This window comes from Bubalus kerabau, chromosome X (genome assembly GCF_029407905.1).
Source record: "Bubalus kerabau isolate K-KA32 ecotype Philippines breed swamp buffalo chromosome X, PCC_UOA_SB_1v2, whole genome shotgun sequence".
Classification (NCBI taxonomy): Eukaryota; Metazoa; Chordata; class Mammalia; order Artiodactyla; family Bovidae; genus Bubalus; species Bubalus kerabau.
Genome location: NC_073647.1, coordinates 20906166 through 20925577, shown reverse-complemented (window position 1 = coordinate 20925577; position 19412 = coordinate 20906166). Strand labels below are relative to the sequence as shown.

Sequence of the window (19412 nt, the reverse complement as noted above, 5' to 3'; positions counted from 1 at the left end):
ACAAAATTAGTTGGTTTCAATATGTCTGAAAGATAAATCAGACTATCAGTGTTTTATCATTCATATGAGAAATTTATATAACTCACATTAAACAAATCAGATCAACTGGAAAATTGGAGTAATTAAATGTTATAGGGGAAAGAATTTTATTAGAAGAGTAACAAAGACACTCATGCTGCTAGTTCAGTTCAGTCACTCACTTGTGTCTGACTCTTTGCGACCCCATGAATCGCAGCACGCCAGGCCCCCCTGTCCATCACTGACTCCCAGAGTTCACTCAGACTCACATCCATCGAGTCAGTGATGCCATCCAGCCATCTCATCCTCTGTTGCCCTCTTCTTCTCCTGCCCCCAATCCCTCCCAGCATCAGGTCTTTTCCAATGAGTCAGCTCTTCACATGAGGTGGCCCAAGTATTGGAGTTTTAGCTTCAGCATCAGTCCTTCCAATGAACACCCAGGAATGATCTCGTTTAGGATGGACTGGTTAGATCTCCTTGCAGTCCAAGGGACTCTCAGGAGTCTTCTCCAACACCACAGTTCAAAAGCATCAATTGTTCGGCACTCAGCTTTCTTCACAGTCCAACTCTAAGAGCAGTGAGAAAATGCAGACAGGTGAGGGCAGAAGGTGTAACGAAGGCACAGGTTTCCTGTTCTTAGGAGTAAACAGGGAACGCCCAAGGCAATTAGATTCATAACAAGTAGCTGGCGAAGCTAGAATATGCCAGCACACTGGAGAAGAGCACAGATACTATAAATGTTGACTTTACTCCCTTTAATTTAAATTTAAAATATTTTGGAGTAAAAAAGAAAAATGCTTTTAAACATAGTTGCATTTGTGATGATGATCAGGAGCCTTCTCTGCCATGTTCTCTACCCTTTCTCTAATACCTGTTTTTGTTTTTTTAATATTTGTTTTTAGTTTTGGCTATTTCCCTGTCTACATATACTCTCTTAATACTCATTGTTTAAATTTTTATCTTAGGAGATTGCATATTGTATTCTTCTCTAATGGCTCATTTAACCCACCCTCATCTTTAGCTTCTTTCCTCCCAAATTACATCATTTCTCTACTATTTTAGCCACTGTACTTTAACATTCATCTCTTGTTGCATCAAGAGTCCATACTTAACAAGGACATGTATATTGCACGTCTGTCCTTCACTTCATTTCTTTCCCTTTTACATTCTGCACTCTGTCAAGCATACCTTTTCTTTTACATTATCAAGGTTGTTAAAAGCACTCTTATTTTTTATAATCACCTAATTTTGTGGGCTAAATCATTAAGTAAATTCCTAAGAAAGGTATGCATAAGGCAGAGTTTATGAACTATTAATTATTTGAAAATATTTTTCTTTAGATCTCACACTTGATTGGTACTTGTATAGAATTCTATGTTCAAAACCATGGGCCCAGAGTTTTCTTTTTAAATTTTTCTTTCTTCTTTTTTGGATCTTCTATTAGGTAGATATTGGGTCTCCTGGACCAATCATCTGTTATGTTTGTATTTCTCCTTACTTCTATCTTATACTTTTGCTCCGTATTCTGGGAGCATATTCTCAATCTTAAGAAACCTATGATTCATCAGACACCCTTTTCTAGGCCCCAGTGAACTCCCTACTCTGTTACCTGGGTCTTTGATGGGACATACTCTTATTAGGCTCTCTGAAGTTTCTCACTCATAATTATGACTCCGACTACAGTGATACTAGACACAAATGTCATTATTTCTAATCTTAGTTGTGTTCTCTAAGAAATAAAATATAAACCTCCTTTCCTCTCTGTCTTCTCCTTAATTTCTCATGAAAATATAGTTTCTTCTTTCCTTAGAATATCATTATGCAATATAGGCATCAACTATAAACTTTTCTATTTGCCAACACATCATGAGAGTTGCCTTTCATGCTGTTAATGCCTGGAATTTGAATAGAATTTATTTTGTGAACTTGTTCCACGTCTGATTTCTATACCCCTTCCTCTTGAATCTGGGTAAATAAAAATAGTACAAGATCATGCATTAAATGAGCCATTTCAAAATATCTCAAGTAACAAATAGAAAAAGGGAGGAGGTTACTTGTGTAGGAGTCTGTCTATGCAGATAATTACAAATTTAAAAAATCTACAGTAAGCACTATTCCTTTGAGCTGCAAATTAACTCATTCTTATTTGGCAGAAAGAAAGTGAAAGTGAAACTCACTCTGTTGACCCCATGGACTATATAGTCCACGGAATTCTCCAGGCCAGAATACTGGAGTGGGGAGTCTTCCTGCCCAGGAATCGGACCAGGGACCCGCCTGTACTGCAGGCAGATTCTTTAGCAACTGAGCTATCAGGGAAGCCCTAATTGGGAGAATGCCCCCAAAATACCACCTTGGTGTCAACAAGTCACTTAATTTAAGCTCTACACTGCACTTTGCTCCTTGAAATATATAGCATCCCTTCTGTCACAGAAATTCTTGAGACTTTTCCTGCAGTAATGTTGTTTTGTGCTAAATGGAAACTTCCCAGATGACGGGCTCATCCAGCCTCCTACTTGCTGCAAAACTCCTGGCACACTTAGCCCTACCAGTTTCTCCTGCCTGGTAATTAACCAAATCCTTCATCTTGAACTGAGAATCTATATTGTCACTGGGTACAAGAAATAGGTAAATGAAATAGGTTTTTCTCCATATTTAAACTATCTCATGGTGCCCAAAGCAAGATTGTGAAATAAGGGACAGGCTTCTGATTTTAGAGCTTGATCTTACAATTTGGAGCTAGAAGGCTCTGTTTCTTTGAAGAGCTATTTCTTGTATTTTCTTTTCCATTCATTGTTCACTTAAGCTTCTCTTATTAGGGCCAAAGTTTCATATGCTATTCCTCACTTCACAGCCTGTGAAAGCATACACAGATTATCTTTTTGGAAGTGACTGGTTGTGGGGGGACAAGTCTTTCATACTTAGAAGTGACTAAAAGAAATAAGACCTTCAACATACTTTGCTGTCCATTCTGCTTCATTGGAGCATTCATTATGTGTCTCTCTATATCTGGATTTACTAAGCAAAGAGGGCATTCTAGAAGACAGTTTGTTAGCAATTGAGAAACCACCAACTTCAATTAATTAATTGTTTCTATAGTCTCCTTTTAACATGTGTCAAGGATTTTCCTAGAGCAAACTTTTGTTTGTGGTTAATATTTAGAAAAAACAGCATAACTGTGTATTTTTACTATATTCTGAGGCTGAACATTAAATTATCCTAGAGATGTTAAGATTTGGATATGGTTTGCCTTTAAGATTACCCTAGTACATTTGTTAATGAATCTTTTACATGAATTGATACAACTTTAAAAACATTATTAATTTTTACTCTGATTCTAAATGCAGTATAATAATCTACATAGTGTTTTTAAGCACTCAAAGCAACTGTGAGAAGAAAGATTTTTACAATCTGGGAAGAAAAATGTAAATTTTTAGTATTTCATTAGTATTAGGGGAAAAAGGCATTTTAAATGTCCATATTGTGGTAAGTGGGCTTCCCTGGTAGCTCAGCTGGTAGAGAATCCGCCTGCAATGCAGGAGACCCCGGTTTGATTCCTGGGTCAGGAAGATCTCCTGGAGAAGGGATAGGCCACCCATTCCAGTATTCTTGGGCTGCCCTGGTGGCTCAGATAGTACAGAATACGACTGCAATGCGGGAGACCTGGGTTCGACCCCTGGGTTTGGAAAATCCCCTGGAGGAGGGCATGGCAAGCCACTCCAGTATTCTTGCCTGGAGAATCCCATGGACAGAGGAGCCTGGCGGGCTACAGTTCATGGGATCACAGAGTCAGACATGACTGAGCGACTAAGCACAGCACATTGTGGTAAGTAGTGTTTTTTAAAATTGTGTGTAATTTCAAGGCAAAATCAAGATCTGTTCTTATTGTCAGTTTTCTGTGCTCTTCCACCAATCTGCTGAACAGAATGCATTTCAACAGAGCAGAATGGTACTATTAGGAATTATTAGGACTTCTGTGTGTCATGCTGTCTCTTGCTGCAGCAGAAGAGTGCTTCAACATCTTAGAGAAATGGTTGCATAAAACCCTAAACCTCTCATACACTAAATCTCAGTTTTACTGTAATACTGAATTCAATTTTGATTAACACCCCTTTCTGTCATTCAGCATTCAACACCTTGGACCTGTGAAATGCTGGGTCACAGAGAAGGAATTGGCGAAGACCTGTTGTCATTCTTGGGTGTTCATAACACTGATCTGTTAAACAGGATGCATTTTACCAGAGTAGAATGATAGGAGTTTTAGGAATTATCAGGACTTCATACTTCTAAGGAGAAGGCAATGGCACCCCACTCCAGTACTTTTGCCTGGAAAATCCCATGGATGGAGGAGCCTGGTGGTCTGCAGTCTATGGGGTCGCTAAGAGTCAGACACGACTGAGCGACTTCACTTTCACTTTTCACTTTCATGCATTGGAGAAGGAAATGGCAACCCACTCCAGTGTTCTTGCCTGGAGAATCCCAGGGATGGGGGAGCCTGGCGGGCTGCCGTCTATGGGGTCGCACAGAGTCGGACACAACTGAAACGACTTAGCAGCAGCAGCAGCAGCAGCAGCATCTGGATAAAGTGAGGCTATTGATGGCAATATTATTAAGGATAGGCATTTGGAATTGGGAATACTCTGTTACAAGATATGAGCGTGACTTGTGAAGAAGTATGGTGTTATTAGAAAGTCAGATTAGTTGTAAATACATATTGCAAACACTAGGAGAATCACTAAATTTTCTTTTAAACTATTGTTGATATTCCACAAGAAGACGTAAAACGTATTCATAAAGCACTTGATTAAAACCAGAAAAGGCAGGGATAGAGAAGAAGAAAAGAAAAGAGCAGGGAATAAAAATGGTTACTACCATAGTAGATATTAATATATCTGTATCAGTAGTCACTTTAGAGGCAAATGATCTAAAAGTGTCAATTAACATATTTTCAGAGTGAATGAAACTATATGTTGTCTATGAGAGACCCATTTTAGATGTAAATATTCTGTAGTTTGTAAGTAAAGAGATGGAGGAAGATGAGTAGTTGTATTATTTTTAGACAAAATAGATTTTGTAACGAGGAAAATTATCAGGAATAAGAGGGAGCATTACATAATGAGAAAAAGGAGAAAGCTCTCCCAGAAAACATAACAAAATTCTTCATGCATTTATATCTCACAACAGTTTGTCAAAATACATAAGGCAAAACAAGTAAAACTTAAAGAAGAAATAGACAAATCCTCTATTACAGTTGGCAGTTTCAGTGCCCTCCTTTCATTCATTGATAGATGAAGCAGGCAAAAAATCAGTAATGGCATAGTTGACCAGAAAAACATCATCAGTCAATTTGATCTAATTAACACTTAAAGAGTACTCCATCCAACAACAGCAGAATACATATTCTCAAACTCACATAGAACATTCACCAACATAGATCACATTCTGGGTGATGAAAAACACCTAAACAAATTTAAAAGAATAGAAGTCATGTAAAGGATGTAGTTGAACCACAATAAGATTCAATTTAAAATCAATAAGAAATAGAAACTCCACAAATATTTGGAGATTAATCAACACATTTCTAAATAACATATGGATCAAAGAAGAAGTTTTAAGATAAATTTTAAAATATTTTGAACTAAAAAAAGAAGGGAAATAAAACTTATCAAACTGTGTAAGGTTGCAGCAAAAACAGTGCTTGAAGGAAAATTTATAGCATTAAATTTAGAAAAGAAGAAAGATTTAAAAATGATTCAGCTCACATGTTAGGAAAGTAGAGAAAGAAAAGCAATATGAGCCTAAAGCAAATGAAAGAAAAAAAAATAGATTCAATAAAAATTAGAGGAAAAATCAGTGAAATTAAAATTGGGAAAATAATAGAAAAAAATCAGGGAAATTAAATCTGGATCTTTGAAAAGAGAGTAAAATTTAGCCAGGGTAGTGAAGGTTAAAAAAGAGAAGGCACAAACTACTAATACCAGAAATGCAAGAGATGTATGACTGTTGATAATGATGGGCATTAAATCTAAAACTTTCTAAAATAACTATCTATTTAAAATAAACATTTAAAATGAATTATTATTAAGGGTTTACTGAAGGATATGGATTCTCTGCAGATTATAGAGTGTATAAAAAGGCTGAGCTCACAAAAGGTCTTGTTGCATTTAGGGATCAGTAGGCTTCCAGAGATCCCTGGGAAGCCTACCCTTCTTTCCCCTTCACCCTTCCCTCTTCCCACTGGTAACCACTAGCATGTTCTCTATGAGTCTGTTTCCTTTTTTTTTTTTTTTTTTGTTATATTCACTAGTTAGTTTTCTTGATATCATAAGTTATATACGTGATATCATACAGTATTTGACATTTCACTAAGCATGATATCCTCCAAGTCCATCCATGCTACTGTAAATGGCAAAATTTCACTTTTTTTTTTTAAATTTTATTTTATTTTTAAACTTAACATAACTGTATTAGATTTGCCAAATATCAAAATGAATCCGCCACAGGTATACATGTGTTCCCCATCCTGAACCCTCCTCCCTCCTCCCTCCCCATTCCATCCCTCTGGGTCGTCCCAGTGCACCAGCCCCAAGCATCCAGTATCGTGCATCGAACCTGGACTGGCAACTCATTTCATACATGATATTTTACATGTTTCAATGCCATTCTCCCAAATCTTCCCACCCTCTCCCTCTCCCACAGAGTCCATAAGACTGTTCTATACATCAGTGTCTCTTTTGCTGTCTCGTACACAGGGTTATTGTTACCATCTTTCTAAATTCCATATATATGCGTTAGTATACTGTATTGGTGTTTTTCTTTCTGGCTTACTTCACTCTGTATAATAGGCTCCAGTTTCATCCACCTCATTAGAACTGATTCAAATGTATTCTTTTTAATGGCTGAATAATACTCCATTGTGTATATGTACCACTGCTTTCTTATCCATTCATCTGCTGATGGACATCTAGGTTGCTTCCATGTCCTGGCTATTATAAACAGTGCTGCGATGAACACTGGGGTACTCGTGTCTCTTTCCCTTCTGGTTTTCTCAGTGTGTATGCCCAGCAGTGGGATTGCTGGATCATAAGGCATGTCTATTTCCAGTTTTTTAAGGAATCTCCACACTGTTCTCCATAGTGGCTGTACTAGTTTGCATTCCCACCAACAGTGTAAGAGGGTTCCCTTTTCTCCACACCCTCTCCAGCATTTATTACTTGTAGACTTTTGGATCGCAGCCATTCTGACTGGTGTGAAATGGTACCTCATAGTGGTTTTGATTTGCATTTCTCTGATAATGAGTGATGTTGAGCATCTTTTCATGTGTTTGTTAGCCATCTGTATGTCTTCTTTGGAGAAATGTCTGTTTAGTTCTTTGGCCCATTTTTTGATTGGGTCATTTATTTTTCTGGAGTTGAGCTGTAGGAGTTGCTTGTATATTCTCGAGATTAGTTGTTTGTCAGTTGCTTCATTTGCTATTATCTTCTCCCATTCTGAAGGCTGTCTTTTCACCTTGCTAATAGTTTCCTTTGATGTGCAGAAGCTTTTAAGGTTAATTAGGTCCCATTTGTTTATTTTTGCTTTTATTTCCAATATTCTGGGAGGTGGGTCATAGAGGATCCTGCTGTGATGTATGTCAGAGAGTGTTTTGCCTATGTTCTCCTCTAGGAGTTTTATAGTTTCTGGTCTTACGTTGAGATCTTTAATCCATTTTGAGTTTATTTTTGTGTATGGTGTTAGAAAGTGTTCTAGTTTCATTCTTTTACAAGTGGTTGACCAGAGTTCCCAGCACCACTTGTTAAAGAGATTGTCTTTAATCCATTGTATATTCTTGCCTCCTTTGTCAAAGATAAGGTGTCCATATGTGCGTGGATTTATCTCTGGGCTTTCTATTTTGTTCCATTGATCTATATTTCTGTCTTTGTGCCAGTACCATACTGTCTTGATAACTGTGGCTTTGTAGTAGAGCCTGAAGTCAGGTAGGTTGATTCCTCCAGTTCCATTCTTCTTTCTCAAGATCGCTTTGGCTATTCGAGGTTTTTTGTTTTTCCATACAAATTGTGAAATTATTTGTTCTAGCTCTGTGAAGAATGCTGTTGGTAGCTTGATAGGGATTGCATTGAATCTATAGATTGCTTTGGGTAGTATACTCATTTTCACAACATTGATTCTTCCAATCCATGAACATGGTATATTTCTCCATCTGTTAGTGTCCTCTTTGATTTCTTTCACCAGTGTTTTATAGTTTTCTATATATAGGTCTTTAGATTCTTTAGGTAGATATATTCCTAAGTATTTTATTCTTTCCGTTGCAATGGTGAATGGAATTGTTTCCTTAATTTCTCTTTCTGTTTTCTCATTATTAGTGTATAGGAATAAGGCTGTGTAGTATTCTATTATGTATATATACACCACATCTTTATCCATTCATCTATTGATGGACATGTAGACTGTTTCCATATCTTGGCATTGTATATAGTGCTGCTATGAACATTGGGGTGCATCCATCTTTTTGAATTAATGTTTTCCTTTTTGATGGGTATGATTATATGCAATTTCAAATGTTATGTGTCCAAAATCTCTGCCTCTGAGTCACTGAGCTGTTTGTGTAGCTCCTGACAAAGAGAAATCCCTCAGTTGTCTATTTCTAGGAATTGCTAGCTCTCTGTTTTCAGAAAATTCATATGGGTCAGAAAGGAGTGAGAGTAAGGAATGTCAAGAGGTTCAGGCAGGAGGAACAAAAGGTCCAATGAACTGCCACCACATCTTCCCTATTGGTAGCAAGGGATCACAGAAGGGAAGAGGTAGAAAATGGCAGTGCTCAGATATTGGGAAAGGATAGCCCAAGTGTTCACAGTTTGATAGCACCTGAACTCTACTGTTCATTCAGGTCATCATCTTTTTTTAAATTGATGTATAGTTGATTTACATTGTTGTGCCAGTCTCTGCTGTACAGTAAAATGACTCAGTTACACACGTGTATACATTCTTTTTAAAATATTCTTTTCCATTGTAGTTTATCACAGGAGATTGGATGTAGTTCCCTGTGCTATACAGTAGGACCTTGTTGTTTATCCATTCTATGTATAATAGCTTGCATCTACTAACCCCAAACTCCCGCTCCATCCCTCTCCCTTCTTTACTACCTCTCCTCCTTGGCAGCCACAAGTCTCTTCTCTATGTGAGTCTGTTTCTGTTCTGTAAACATGTTCATTTGTGCCATATATTTGATTCCACATATAAGTGATATCATATGACATTTGTGTTTCTAACTTACTTCACTGTTGGTGGGAATGTAAGTTGATGCAGCCACTATGGAAAACAAAATGGAGGTTCCTCAGAAAACTGAGGCTAGAATTACCACATGATCCAGCAATTCCACTCCTGGGCGTATACCTGGACAAAACTATAATTCAAAAAGATACCTGCACCCCTATGTTCATAGAGCTGTTTACAATAACCAAAACAAGGAACCAAGCTAAATGTCCATCGACAGATGAATAAAGATATGCTACATATATACAATGGAATGCTACTCAGCCATAAAAAAGAACGAAAAAAATGCCATTTGCAGCAACATGGATGGACCTAGAGATTATCGTACTAAGTGGAGTAAGTCAGACAGAGTGTCTAATCTTTAAAAAATGGCTGCCAAATGTGACTAAGTACTCACTCATTTCTGTTCAGCATAGGCAATGTCCTTAATAGACAGCTGCAGGACCCTGATTACACTCTGTTTTGCTTATTAGATCCTGTGACTTATTCCGATGAAGAGAGAACAGGTCTCACTGGTAACAAAACAATCATGCTTTCAGCCCCAGTGAGCATCACCTCTGATCTAGGCTGAATTGTATCTATAAAATTCGTATGTTGAAGCCCTAACCACCAATGTGACTGTATTTAGAGATAAGGCTTTTAGAAGGTCATTAAGTTTAAATAAAGTCAAAAGGATTAGATCCTAATCAGATCGAATTAGTGGCCTTATAAGGAAAGAGAGCTCTCTTTGCATGCCCACACACTGAGGAAAGGCTATGTGAGACCACAGTGAGAAGGTAGCCATCTACAGGCCAGGAAGAGCAATCTCACCAAGAAACCAAGCCTTGCTTCTAAAATTATGAGAAAATAGATTTCTATTTTTTAAACCACCCATGCTGGTATTTGTTATGACAACCCATGCTGACTAAGGCATCCTCCATTCTTCTTTCTTTAGCCATGGAGGATCAGTGGGAACAATAAGGAAAGTATTGCCTGCGTATAAAACACAGATAAAGAAATTCCCTGTGTGGAAGTCTGGCATTTACAGTTGTTTAAAGGGCAATTTGGCTTGTCTCTTTTGTGTTTTAATAGCAGAAAGACATTTCACATAATAATTCAACTCCATGGTTCACTCTAATCTCTGTCTCTGAGTGGGGCTTTGCATTTTTTGCTTGTGATTTACATCGCCTGACACCTAATGTAATGACTCCCACTGCAAGGGCCATTGCTGCATCTGTGCAGCTCCAATCTGTCACTGGCAACGTTCTGAGAGCTGGGGTACCCTCCATTCAATCATGAAACTAGACTGAGTATAATTAATTACATCCTTTAGCCCCAGCCCCACCAACTGCAACACATCACTTCTCTTAAAAACTCAGTCAAAGCAATATTTTTTCCCATACCCTCTATCCCCATCTTTTCAGTAAATGCAGACATGGTTGTGCAATCAATCTTGAAATTTTAGGCTCTTTTTTTTTTTAATTTCAAATATTCATGAGCATATCTCTGCTGCAGATTTTAAATGTATTCTTTTAAGAAATGTATTCTTTTAGAATGAGCTCTCTAACTGACTACTGTACTTCAGGAAGATCTTTGAAACTGGAGTTTCAGCCACCTGTATGTAAGCAATGGCCATCTCTGTGACTGTCTTCTAGGACTGTAACAGATGCTTTAGCTGATAAATAACACCCATAATTTTATTGTCAAGTTTGCAGTTTGGTAACAGTACCTAAGCACCAGTTATTCTGTGGGCTACGTTAAATGGAGTAATAGAATGCAGGACTAGGATTTCAAGGGTGAGATTTGATATGATTGTTTAGGTTGTATCATTAGGCATTACACCAAATAATTTATCCAAGTGGATGGTCTTCAATTTTCAAGTCACTCAGATTTTGAGTGACTGATAAGTTAAGAGAATGAGGTTCATTATGGGCGGTGAGAGGGAAAAAAAGTGCATCAGAAGCTTGGAAAAGAACAGACTCTCAAAACCAGCTAAGCCCATGATGCATTCCAGTGAATTGTTAGGATGCTATTATGTTAAGAAGTTCTCTGCTTTCCTATAAAGGTCTCTGAGAGTATTTTCTGTTGGCCATTAAGACAGAGCAACACAAACCAGACAGCAGTTGTGACTTGAATGCTCAGTGCTGTAAAACTATTATGTGAATCGTGTTCAGTTTACATATGGAAGATGATGGTGCCTCAGTGCTGTTTGCATCATTACAACTCAGGAGGAAAAATGTAAAGCGAGTGGAAAAGAGGAAGGTAGAAAAAATTAATTGGAGCTTTGAGACCAAGGACATGCCCACCTGGTCAGCTCCATCTAAAGTTAAAGAAGTAAATGCTGTCTAGAGGACTCAGTCGCTTCTTTTGAATCTCTGGAAGGCTGTTAATCTCTTGCCCACATATAGGAAGCATAGCCCCTGGAACAGACTCCGGGCACTAGAAAATAGAAATCAAAATAAGGCAGAAGTTGTTGGAGTTTATCTAGGACAGTTTAGTTGCTGCTGCTAAGTCACTTCAGTCGTGTCCGACTCTGTGCGACCCCATAGACGGCAGCCCACCAGGCTCCCCCGTCCCTGGGATTCTCCAGGCAAGAACACTGGAGTGGGTTGCCATTTCTTTCTCCAATGCATGAAAGTGAAAAGTGAAAGTGAAGTCGCTCAGTCGTGTCTGACTCTTAGCGACCCCATGGACTGCAGCCCACCAGGCTCCTCTGTCCATGGGATTTTCCAGGCAAGAGTACTGGAGTGGGGTGCCATTACCAAAATAATATCCTCATTACTCCAACTCTCTCCTTCAACCTAACACTATTCCTTGTACTTTAGATCTTTGTATTGCTCCTCATCCCCAGAATGTGTCCCCTTTCCTTTCACGTAATGAGTAGACTGGAAGGGGAGAGACTGTACTTAGGAAATGAGGCTCTGCACTTAGGTAAGTACTTAGGTAGGAAATTTAAGTTCTAGTCTCGGCTCAGACACTTAAAACCTCTCTGACCTGAATGTCCTTACCTGACATACTTGATTGTGAGAGTAAGGACCTTTTATCTCATCAGTGCCAACAGTTCTTAAGTCTGAACATTTACCAACCTCAGAGAGGTTCCTGCTCTGTGGCCCATTGGCATGTAGAGGGATGTGGGATTTACTTATATCTAGGAAATAACATTGACCTGGCCCCTGAATTTTCACATTAAAAGATTAATCCTACTTACTGTGCTTGTCTCAAGTATGAATCTGTTTTCTATCAGTAGAAAATATTAACACTGTATTTTTTCTCTAGTCATATTTTTGTTAAGACATGAGTTTATACTGTATTCAGGGTTCATATCCTCCTTTTTTAATATATCCATCTCATGGGCTTCTTAACAGTGACCATATATCTTGAACCAAGTAATGTACACATAGTATATTAGTGGAGTCACTTTAAATGAAAGTGTCAGAAAGAAAAGCAATTCAAAGTAGCTTCTAAGCAAGAGAGGGAATGAATGGCATATTACTGAGAAATCTGATGGAGGCACTTTAGTTCACATACAGCATTGACTTTCATTCTGTTTCTCAGCGCTGCTTTCTTTTGTCCTGTAAGTCTTGGCTCTTACCTGACACAAAGAGGCCCTATCCATATGGTAAGAGGACACAACTGCCAGGGCTCCCCCTTGTCTACATTGTAAGACAAGATGTTTAAGCTCTGTGGCATCCGATTGTCTCTGCATGGCTCATGTGCGTCACCTGTACCAATCTTGGTGGACAGGGATCTTGGGTCACCATGATGGGCAGGCAGTGCTCTGATTGCCGGCTAACAGACAAAAAAATCAACAGCCCTTCACTACACTATTCCTAGTCTACTCAGCACTCACACACCCTCGGTGAGATGAAATATAATCAAGCTGATGTTTCCAGTGATACCTGTGGAGGGACTTCTTTCTGCAATTGTGAAATTCATTTTGTGAAGTCTTTAACAGGAATAAAAATCAAATTTTACATTTTTCCACCTTTTTGGTAGTCACAGATACATTCACTCCCTTTTCTACATTTCAAAGTCAGGTAATTCTTGGGGCTTCCCTGGTGGTCCAGTGGCTAGGAATCCACCTTGCAATGCAAAAGTCAAGTCATTCTGAAGCCTTGTAAATATTCAGACCCACTGTGTTCATTCAGTTGGTCATACATATGGCATCAGGTGCCATTTGCAATCTGAATATTATTTCATTCCCACCCACGGGTGCTGTCTTAGCTCCTTAAATGGATAACCAGTTGTCTACTTCAGTGTCTCTTGGACTCAGACCCCACTGTCATAAATCATATTTTCATTCTCCATCTCTGGGACCACATCTTGGGTTCACTAAATTCCACATCCTAGTGACTCTTAGCACCAGACTCTCCATCCAGAGGGGCTGTTAACGGCTCTTGCTTTGTTGTTTTCCCAGTGCCTTCTGCTTGTTGATGTGGAGCTCTCATTTCTACAATTTCTTCTCTCTATATTTAACTGCTCCCTTGTTGACAGCCAAAATCCCATCTATTCCATACTAGAAGGGAATGTGAATGTGGAATTGAAACTTAGACTATCAGGAAACTGTTCATTTTAAGTAATTCTACTGGCTTAAAGAAGTAGGAGTTTAATTATTTTCATTATTTTTCACCTAAGAGCTATATCTTGGGTTGTCAAAATTTCTATTTAAGGCTTTTCAACATGAATATGGAATTAATGATTAAAACTATCATTTAGGAAGTTTTGACTGCATGTAACAAAATGTTTTAATGTATGTCATGCAAACTACAGGGTCACATCACAGAAACTGTGTTGGTAGTAAATTCACTCCTTGTGTAACAGCTCCAGCTCATTAAGGATCAGTGCTCTTACGAGCTTTCATATTACTCTGCCATCCTGAACTTGTTAACTTTTTAAGTCAATTAATCTAGCATGACTTTTCCTTTCCCAACCTTTGGACTTAAACCTCATGGTATTCCATGTCCAGTGGTCCTGAGCTTTTAACTGCCAGGAACAAAACAGAACTTCAGTAGCATAAATAAATATGATGGTTGTTGCAGTGGTTCAGGGGCATCTTCAAGGAACCATGTTTTTAAGAAAGATTTTCAGTCTTCAATTCTGGTTGTATCTTATCTTCTGGTGGTTGTCTCTTGGAATTAATAAGGCTTCTTTATTGCAGTATTAATCTTCATCTTGTTGTTTCATGAGATAAGAAGGCTTCCTTATTCTATTTATGTTCAGTTGGTAAAAAGGGAAGTGTGAATATTGAATGGCAAAATGGGTCTTTGCAGGTATCTTTTTTTTATCAGCTACACAAACTCCATAGACTCCTGCTTTGTTGTTCAGTCGCTCGGTCGTGTCCGACTCTTTGTGACCCCATGGACTGCAGCACACCAGGCCTCCCTGTCCATCACCAACTCCTGGAGTTTACTCAAACTCATGTCCATTGAGTCAGTGATGCAATCCAGCCATCTCATCCTCTGTTGTCCCCTTCTTCTCCTGCCTTCAATCTTTCTCAGCATCAGGGTCTTTTCTAATGAGTCAGCTCTTTGCATCAGGTGGCCAAAGTATTGGAGCTTCAGCTTCAGCATCTGTCCTCCCAGTGAATACTCAGGATTGATTTACTTTAGGATTGACTGGTTTGATCTCCTTGCAGTCCAAGGGACTCTCAAGAGTCTTCTCCAACACCACAGTTCAAAAGCATCCATTCTTCAGCACTCAGCTTTCTTTATGGTCCAACTCTGGAAAAACCGTAGCTTGACTAAATGGACCTTTGTCAGGAAAGTAATGTCTCTGCTTTGTAATACGCTGTCTAGGTTTGTGGGCTTCCCTGGTGTCTCAGTGGATAAAGAATCTGCCTGCAATGCAGGAGACCCCTGTTCAATTTCTGGGTCAGGAAGATCCCCTGGAGAAGGGATAAGCCACCCTCTCTGGTGGTCTCGAGTTTCCCAGGTGGCTCAGATAGTAAAGAATCTGCCGGCAATGCAGGACACCTGGGTTCGATCCCTGGGTTTGGAAGATCCCCTGGAGGGAGGGCATGGCAACCCACTCCAGTATTCTTGACTGGAGAATCCTGAGAGCAGAGCCCTGCAGGCTACAGTCCGTGGTATCGCAAAGAGTCAGACACGACTGAGCAATTAGGCACAGCAGCAGGTTTGTCATAGCTTTTCTTCCAAGGACCAAGTGTCTTTAATTTCATGGCTGCAGTCACCATCTGCAGCATTTTGGAGCCCAAGAAAATAAAGTCTGTCACTGTTTCCATTGTTTCCCCATCTATTTGCTATGAAGTGATGGGAATGGATGCCATGATCTTTGTTTTATGAATGTTGAGTTTTAAGCCAGCTTTTTCACTCTCTTCTTTCAATTTCATCAAGAGGCTCTTTAGTTCCTCTTCATTTTCAGCCATAAGGGTGATGTCATACGCATATCTGAGGTTATTGATATTTCTCTCTGCAATTTTGATTCCAGCTTGTGCTTCATCCAGCCTGGCATTTCGCATGATGTACTGTGCATATAAGTTAAATAAGCAGGGTGACAATATACAGCCTTGACATACTCTTTTCCCAATTTTGAACCAGTCTGTTGTTCCATGTCCAGTTCTAACTGTGCTTCTTGACCTGCATACAGATTTCTCAGGAGGCAGGTAAGGTGGTCTGGTATTCCCATCTCTTTAAAAATTTTCCAGTTTGTGGTGACCCACACAGTCAAAGGCTTTAGCGTAGTCAATAAAGCAGAAGTAGGTGTTTTACTGGAACTTTCTTGCTTTTTCTATGATCGAACAGATGTTGGCAATTTGATCTCTGGTTCCTCTTCCTTTTCTAAATCCAGCTTGAACATCTGGAAGTTCTCGGTTCATGTACTGTTGAAGCCTGGCTTGGAGGATTTTGAGCATTATTTTGCTAGCGTGTGAGATGAGTGCAGTTGTGCAGTAATTTGAACATTCTTTGACATTGTCCTTCTTTGGGATTGGGCTTCCCTTGTTTCTCAACTGGTAAAGAATCCCCCGGCAATGCGGGATACCTGGGTTCAAAATCTGGGTTGGGAAGATCCCCTGGAGAAGGGAAAGGCTACCCACTCCAGTATTCTGGCCTGGAGAATTCATTTCATGGACTGTATAGTCCATGGGGTCGCAGAGTCAGACATGACTGAGCGACTTTCACTTCTTTGGGATTGGAATAAAAACTGACCTTTTCCAGTTCTGTAGCTACTGCTGAGTTTTCCAAATTTGCTGGCATGTTGAGTGAAGCACTTTAACAGCATCATCTTTTAGGATTTGAAATAACTCAGCTGTAATTTCATCACTTTCACTAGCTTTGTTCGTAGTGATGCTTCCTAAGGCCCACTTGACTTCACACTCCAAGATGTCTGGGCTCTAGTGTCTTGATAACTGTGTCAGATGTCCTCAACAGTCTGGAAGGGGGATTGGAAAGCCATATGGAAGTAAATATAATGGTAGAATTTCCAGAACTGATAAGGAATTAAGCTATGCCTACAGTCACCTTATCTATGCTGTCCCATATGGCTCAGTTCAGTCACTCAGTTGTGTCCGACTCTTTGCGACTCTGTGAATTGCAGCACGCCAGGCCTCCCTGTCCATCACGAACTCCCGGAGCTTGCTCAAACTCATGTCCATCGAGTCAGCGGTACAATCCAACCATCTCATCCTCTGTCGTCCCCTTCTCCTCCTGCCTTCAATCTTCCCCAGCATCAGGGTCTTTTCCAATGAGTCAGTTCTTCACATCAGGTGGTCAAAATATTGGAGCTTCAGCATTAGTCCTTCCAATGAATATTCAGGACTGATTTCCTTTAGGATTGACTGGTTTAATCTCCTTGCAGTCCAAGGGACTCTCAAGTCTTCTCCAACACCACAGTTCAAGAGCATCAGTTCTTTGGTGCTCAGCTTTGTTTATGGAAAAAAGAAAGCTTTCTTCATATATTAAAAAAATAAGGTTTCACCTATCCAAAAGACGTAAATGGAAATCCTTACTGTGTCTTGGGAAAATGACACACAGGTAATAATCCATGGAGAATCCGACTTGGGTAAAGATTGATGCTTGATTCTGATTGGGTAACAATCATGATAAACTAGATTAGAATGGTGGGCATGGCACAACAGGGATTTGGAGGCAAGAGGTTGAAAAAGTTGTGGGATATAAACTGTTAGTCGAGGCTTTGTTTTGAAGAGTTGCTGGAATGAACTGAAAAGCTGTTTGCAGCTTGTATCTTTCTGGGCCAAGTCATTTTGGGTAGGAAGGTCATATTGATGAAAATAGTGGAATAGAAGACTCATGCGAATATAGACAGGAAGCTATACAGGGTATATGACTTTGGTTCTCAGCACTTATCTACTGGGGGAGTACATGTGCCCTGCCTCCCATCATGTGATTTTTAAAGTTAACAGAGATAAGAAGCAATAATTGAGGAAAGAGGGATAGCACTGAGTTGGGAGACTGGTGGACAGATTCATGAGAGAGGTATACATTTGAGCTATGTATGATCGTTGGTTATAAGTTTAGAACATTTGAGTGGCAACCTAGTGTTTCTAAAGGCTAAAGGTTACTACTACTTTCGAGAAGGGCACGGCAACTCATTCCAGTATTCTTGCCTGGAAAATTCCATGAACGGAAGAGCCTGGTAGGCTACAGTCCATGGGGTCGCAAAGAGTCGGACATGACTGAGTGAAAGGGGCTTCCCTGATAGCTCAGTTAGTAAAAAATCCGCCTGCAATGCAGGAGACCCCGGTTTAATATCTGGGTCAGGAAGATCAGCTGGAGAAGGGATTCATGAGAGAGGTAACATTTGAGCTATGTACGCCTTGATCATTGGTTATAAGTTTAAAACATTTGAGTGGTAACCTAGTGTTTCATGCTAAAGGCTACTACTACTTGATTAGTCATGTCTTCCTTTCTTCTTTGAGTTCATTCAGGGCTAGTCAAGTCATAGTCCTATGGGTGGAACATGAAAGCAAGTTCAGCACCCCCTCCTTTCTAAATTGGAGTACAGTTGATTTATAATGTGTTAGTTTCAGGTGTATAGCACACTGATTCAGTATTACATTTTGAAGGATTGTAGGCCCTCTGAAGCAAGGTGGTATGTTTTCTTGACTGCTTTTTTATAAATGAGCTCATCTTTTGGAGCAGAGCTTCTTAGCTCTGCCTTTTTCACTTGAGGAGTGCTTCCATTAGCACCACATAAACATCACTAAAATATCAGCAGAGAAAGAAGGAATGAGGTGCTTTGTTGGACTCTAGGGATGCTGTGCAAGGATGCAAGTCCAGAGCAGCTGCTCATTTTCTCATTTCAGCTTTGTGAGTTCCTTTTCGTTCCAAGATGACTAAGCTGAGAGGAGCTCTGTTTTTTCAAACAATGAGTTAGTCACTGGAAGCAGGAGCACTTACTTTGATTTTTTGAAGTGTTTTCTCTCTCATACACGTGCACACACAGGCATTTTTGTTAATGGCAGCAAAGAGGGAAAAACTGGTATGCAGAATGAGGGACTGCTTAAGTAGGGAGATGAATGAGAACTGCTGTTTTAGAAGGATTGGAGGTATGACTTAGGTTCTGGGACTCCATTCCTAAGATTATTTACAGACAAGTTAAAATAAAGCAATGAACAAGTTAAGGCAACTTTGCATTTCTCCTGTTCAGGTAACTAACTGATCTTTCAGATAAGACAGATGGGTGTTTTAAAGGTATGAGAAGAGATTTTAATTCCAGCACTTGTGGCATCTAACACATTTTTGAGTGTTTCCCCCAAAAGTGGCTTTGTAAAGTTCCCTCATAGCTCTTCCTAGGCCTAACGGTGTCACATTTATCCATAACCAAGCTGCAGATGTGTTGGAATTGCTGCCCTCCTTCTCCTTACTTTAGAAAAGGATCTTCCCTAGTGGCTTAGTCGGTAAGGAGTCTGCCTGCAATATGGGAGACCCAGGTTCAATCCTGGGGTTGGGAAGATCCCCTGGAGGAGGAAATGGCAACCCACTCCAGTTTTCTTGCCTGGAGAATTCCATGGACAGAGGAGCCTGGCGGGCTACAGTCCTTGGGGTCACAGAGCCAGACACGACTGAGTGTCTAACACTTTCACTTTCTTACCTTAGAAAGGAAAATGCTGTAGCTCCCTCTTGTGTTATGTGAGACCAAAAACATCCTGCTTGATCCACCTCAGC

At 39.7% G+C, this 19412-nt stretch overlaps 1 protein-coding gene across 4 annotated transcripts in view; it reads left to right on the top strand.

The window, feature by feature from the left end:
* Nucleotides 1–19412, top strand: part of USP26 (ubiquitin specific peptidase 26) — a 45895-nt gene that overhangs the window by 16044 nt on the left and 10439 nt on the right. Inside the window, exon 1 of one of the 4 annotated variants that reach the window (XM_055564675.1) lies at nucleotides 15289–15399. The exons of the other annotated variants lie outside the window; for them this stretch is intronic. The gene's annotated coding sequence lies outside the window, so the exon portion shown is untranslated. Of the gene's footprint in view, nucleotides 1–15288; nucleotides 15400–19412 lie in introns of those variants that run through there. 4 annotated transcript variants of the gene reach the window in all.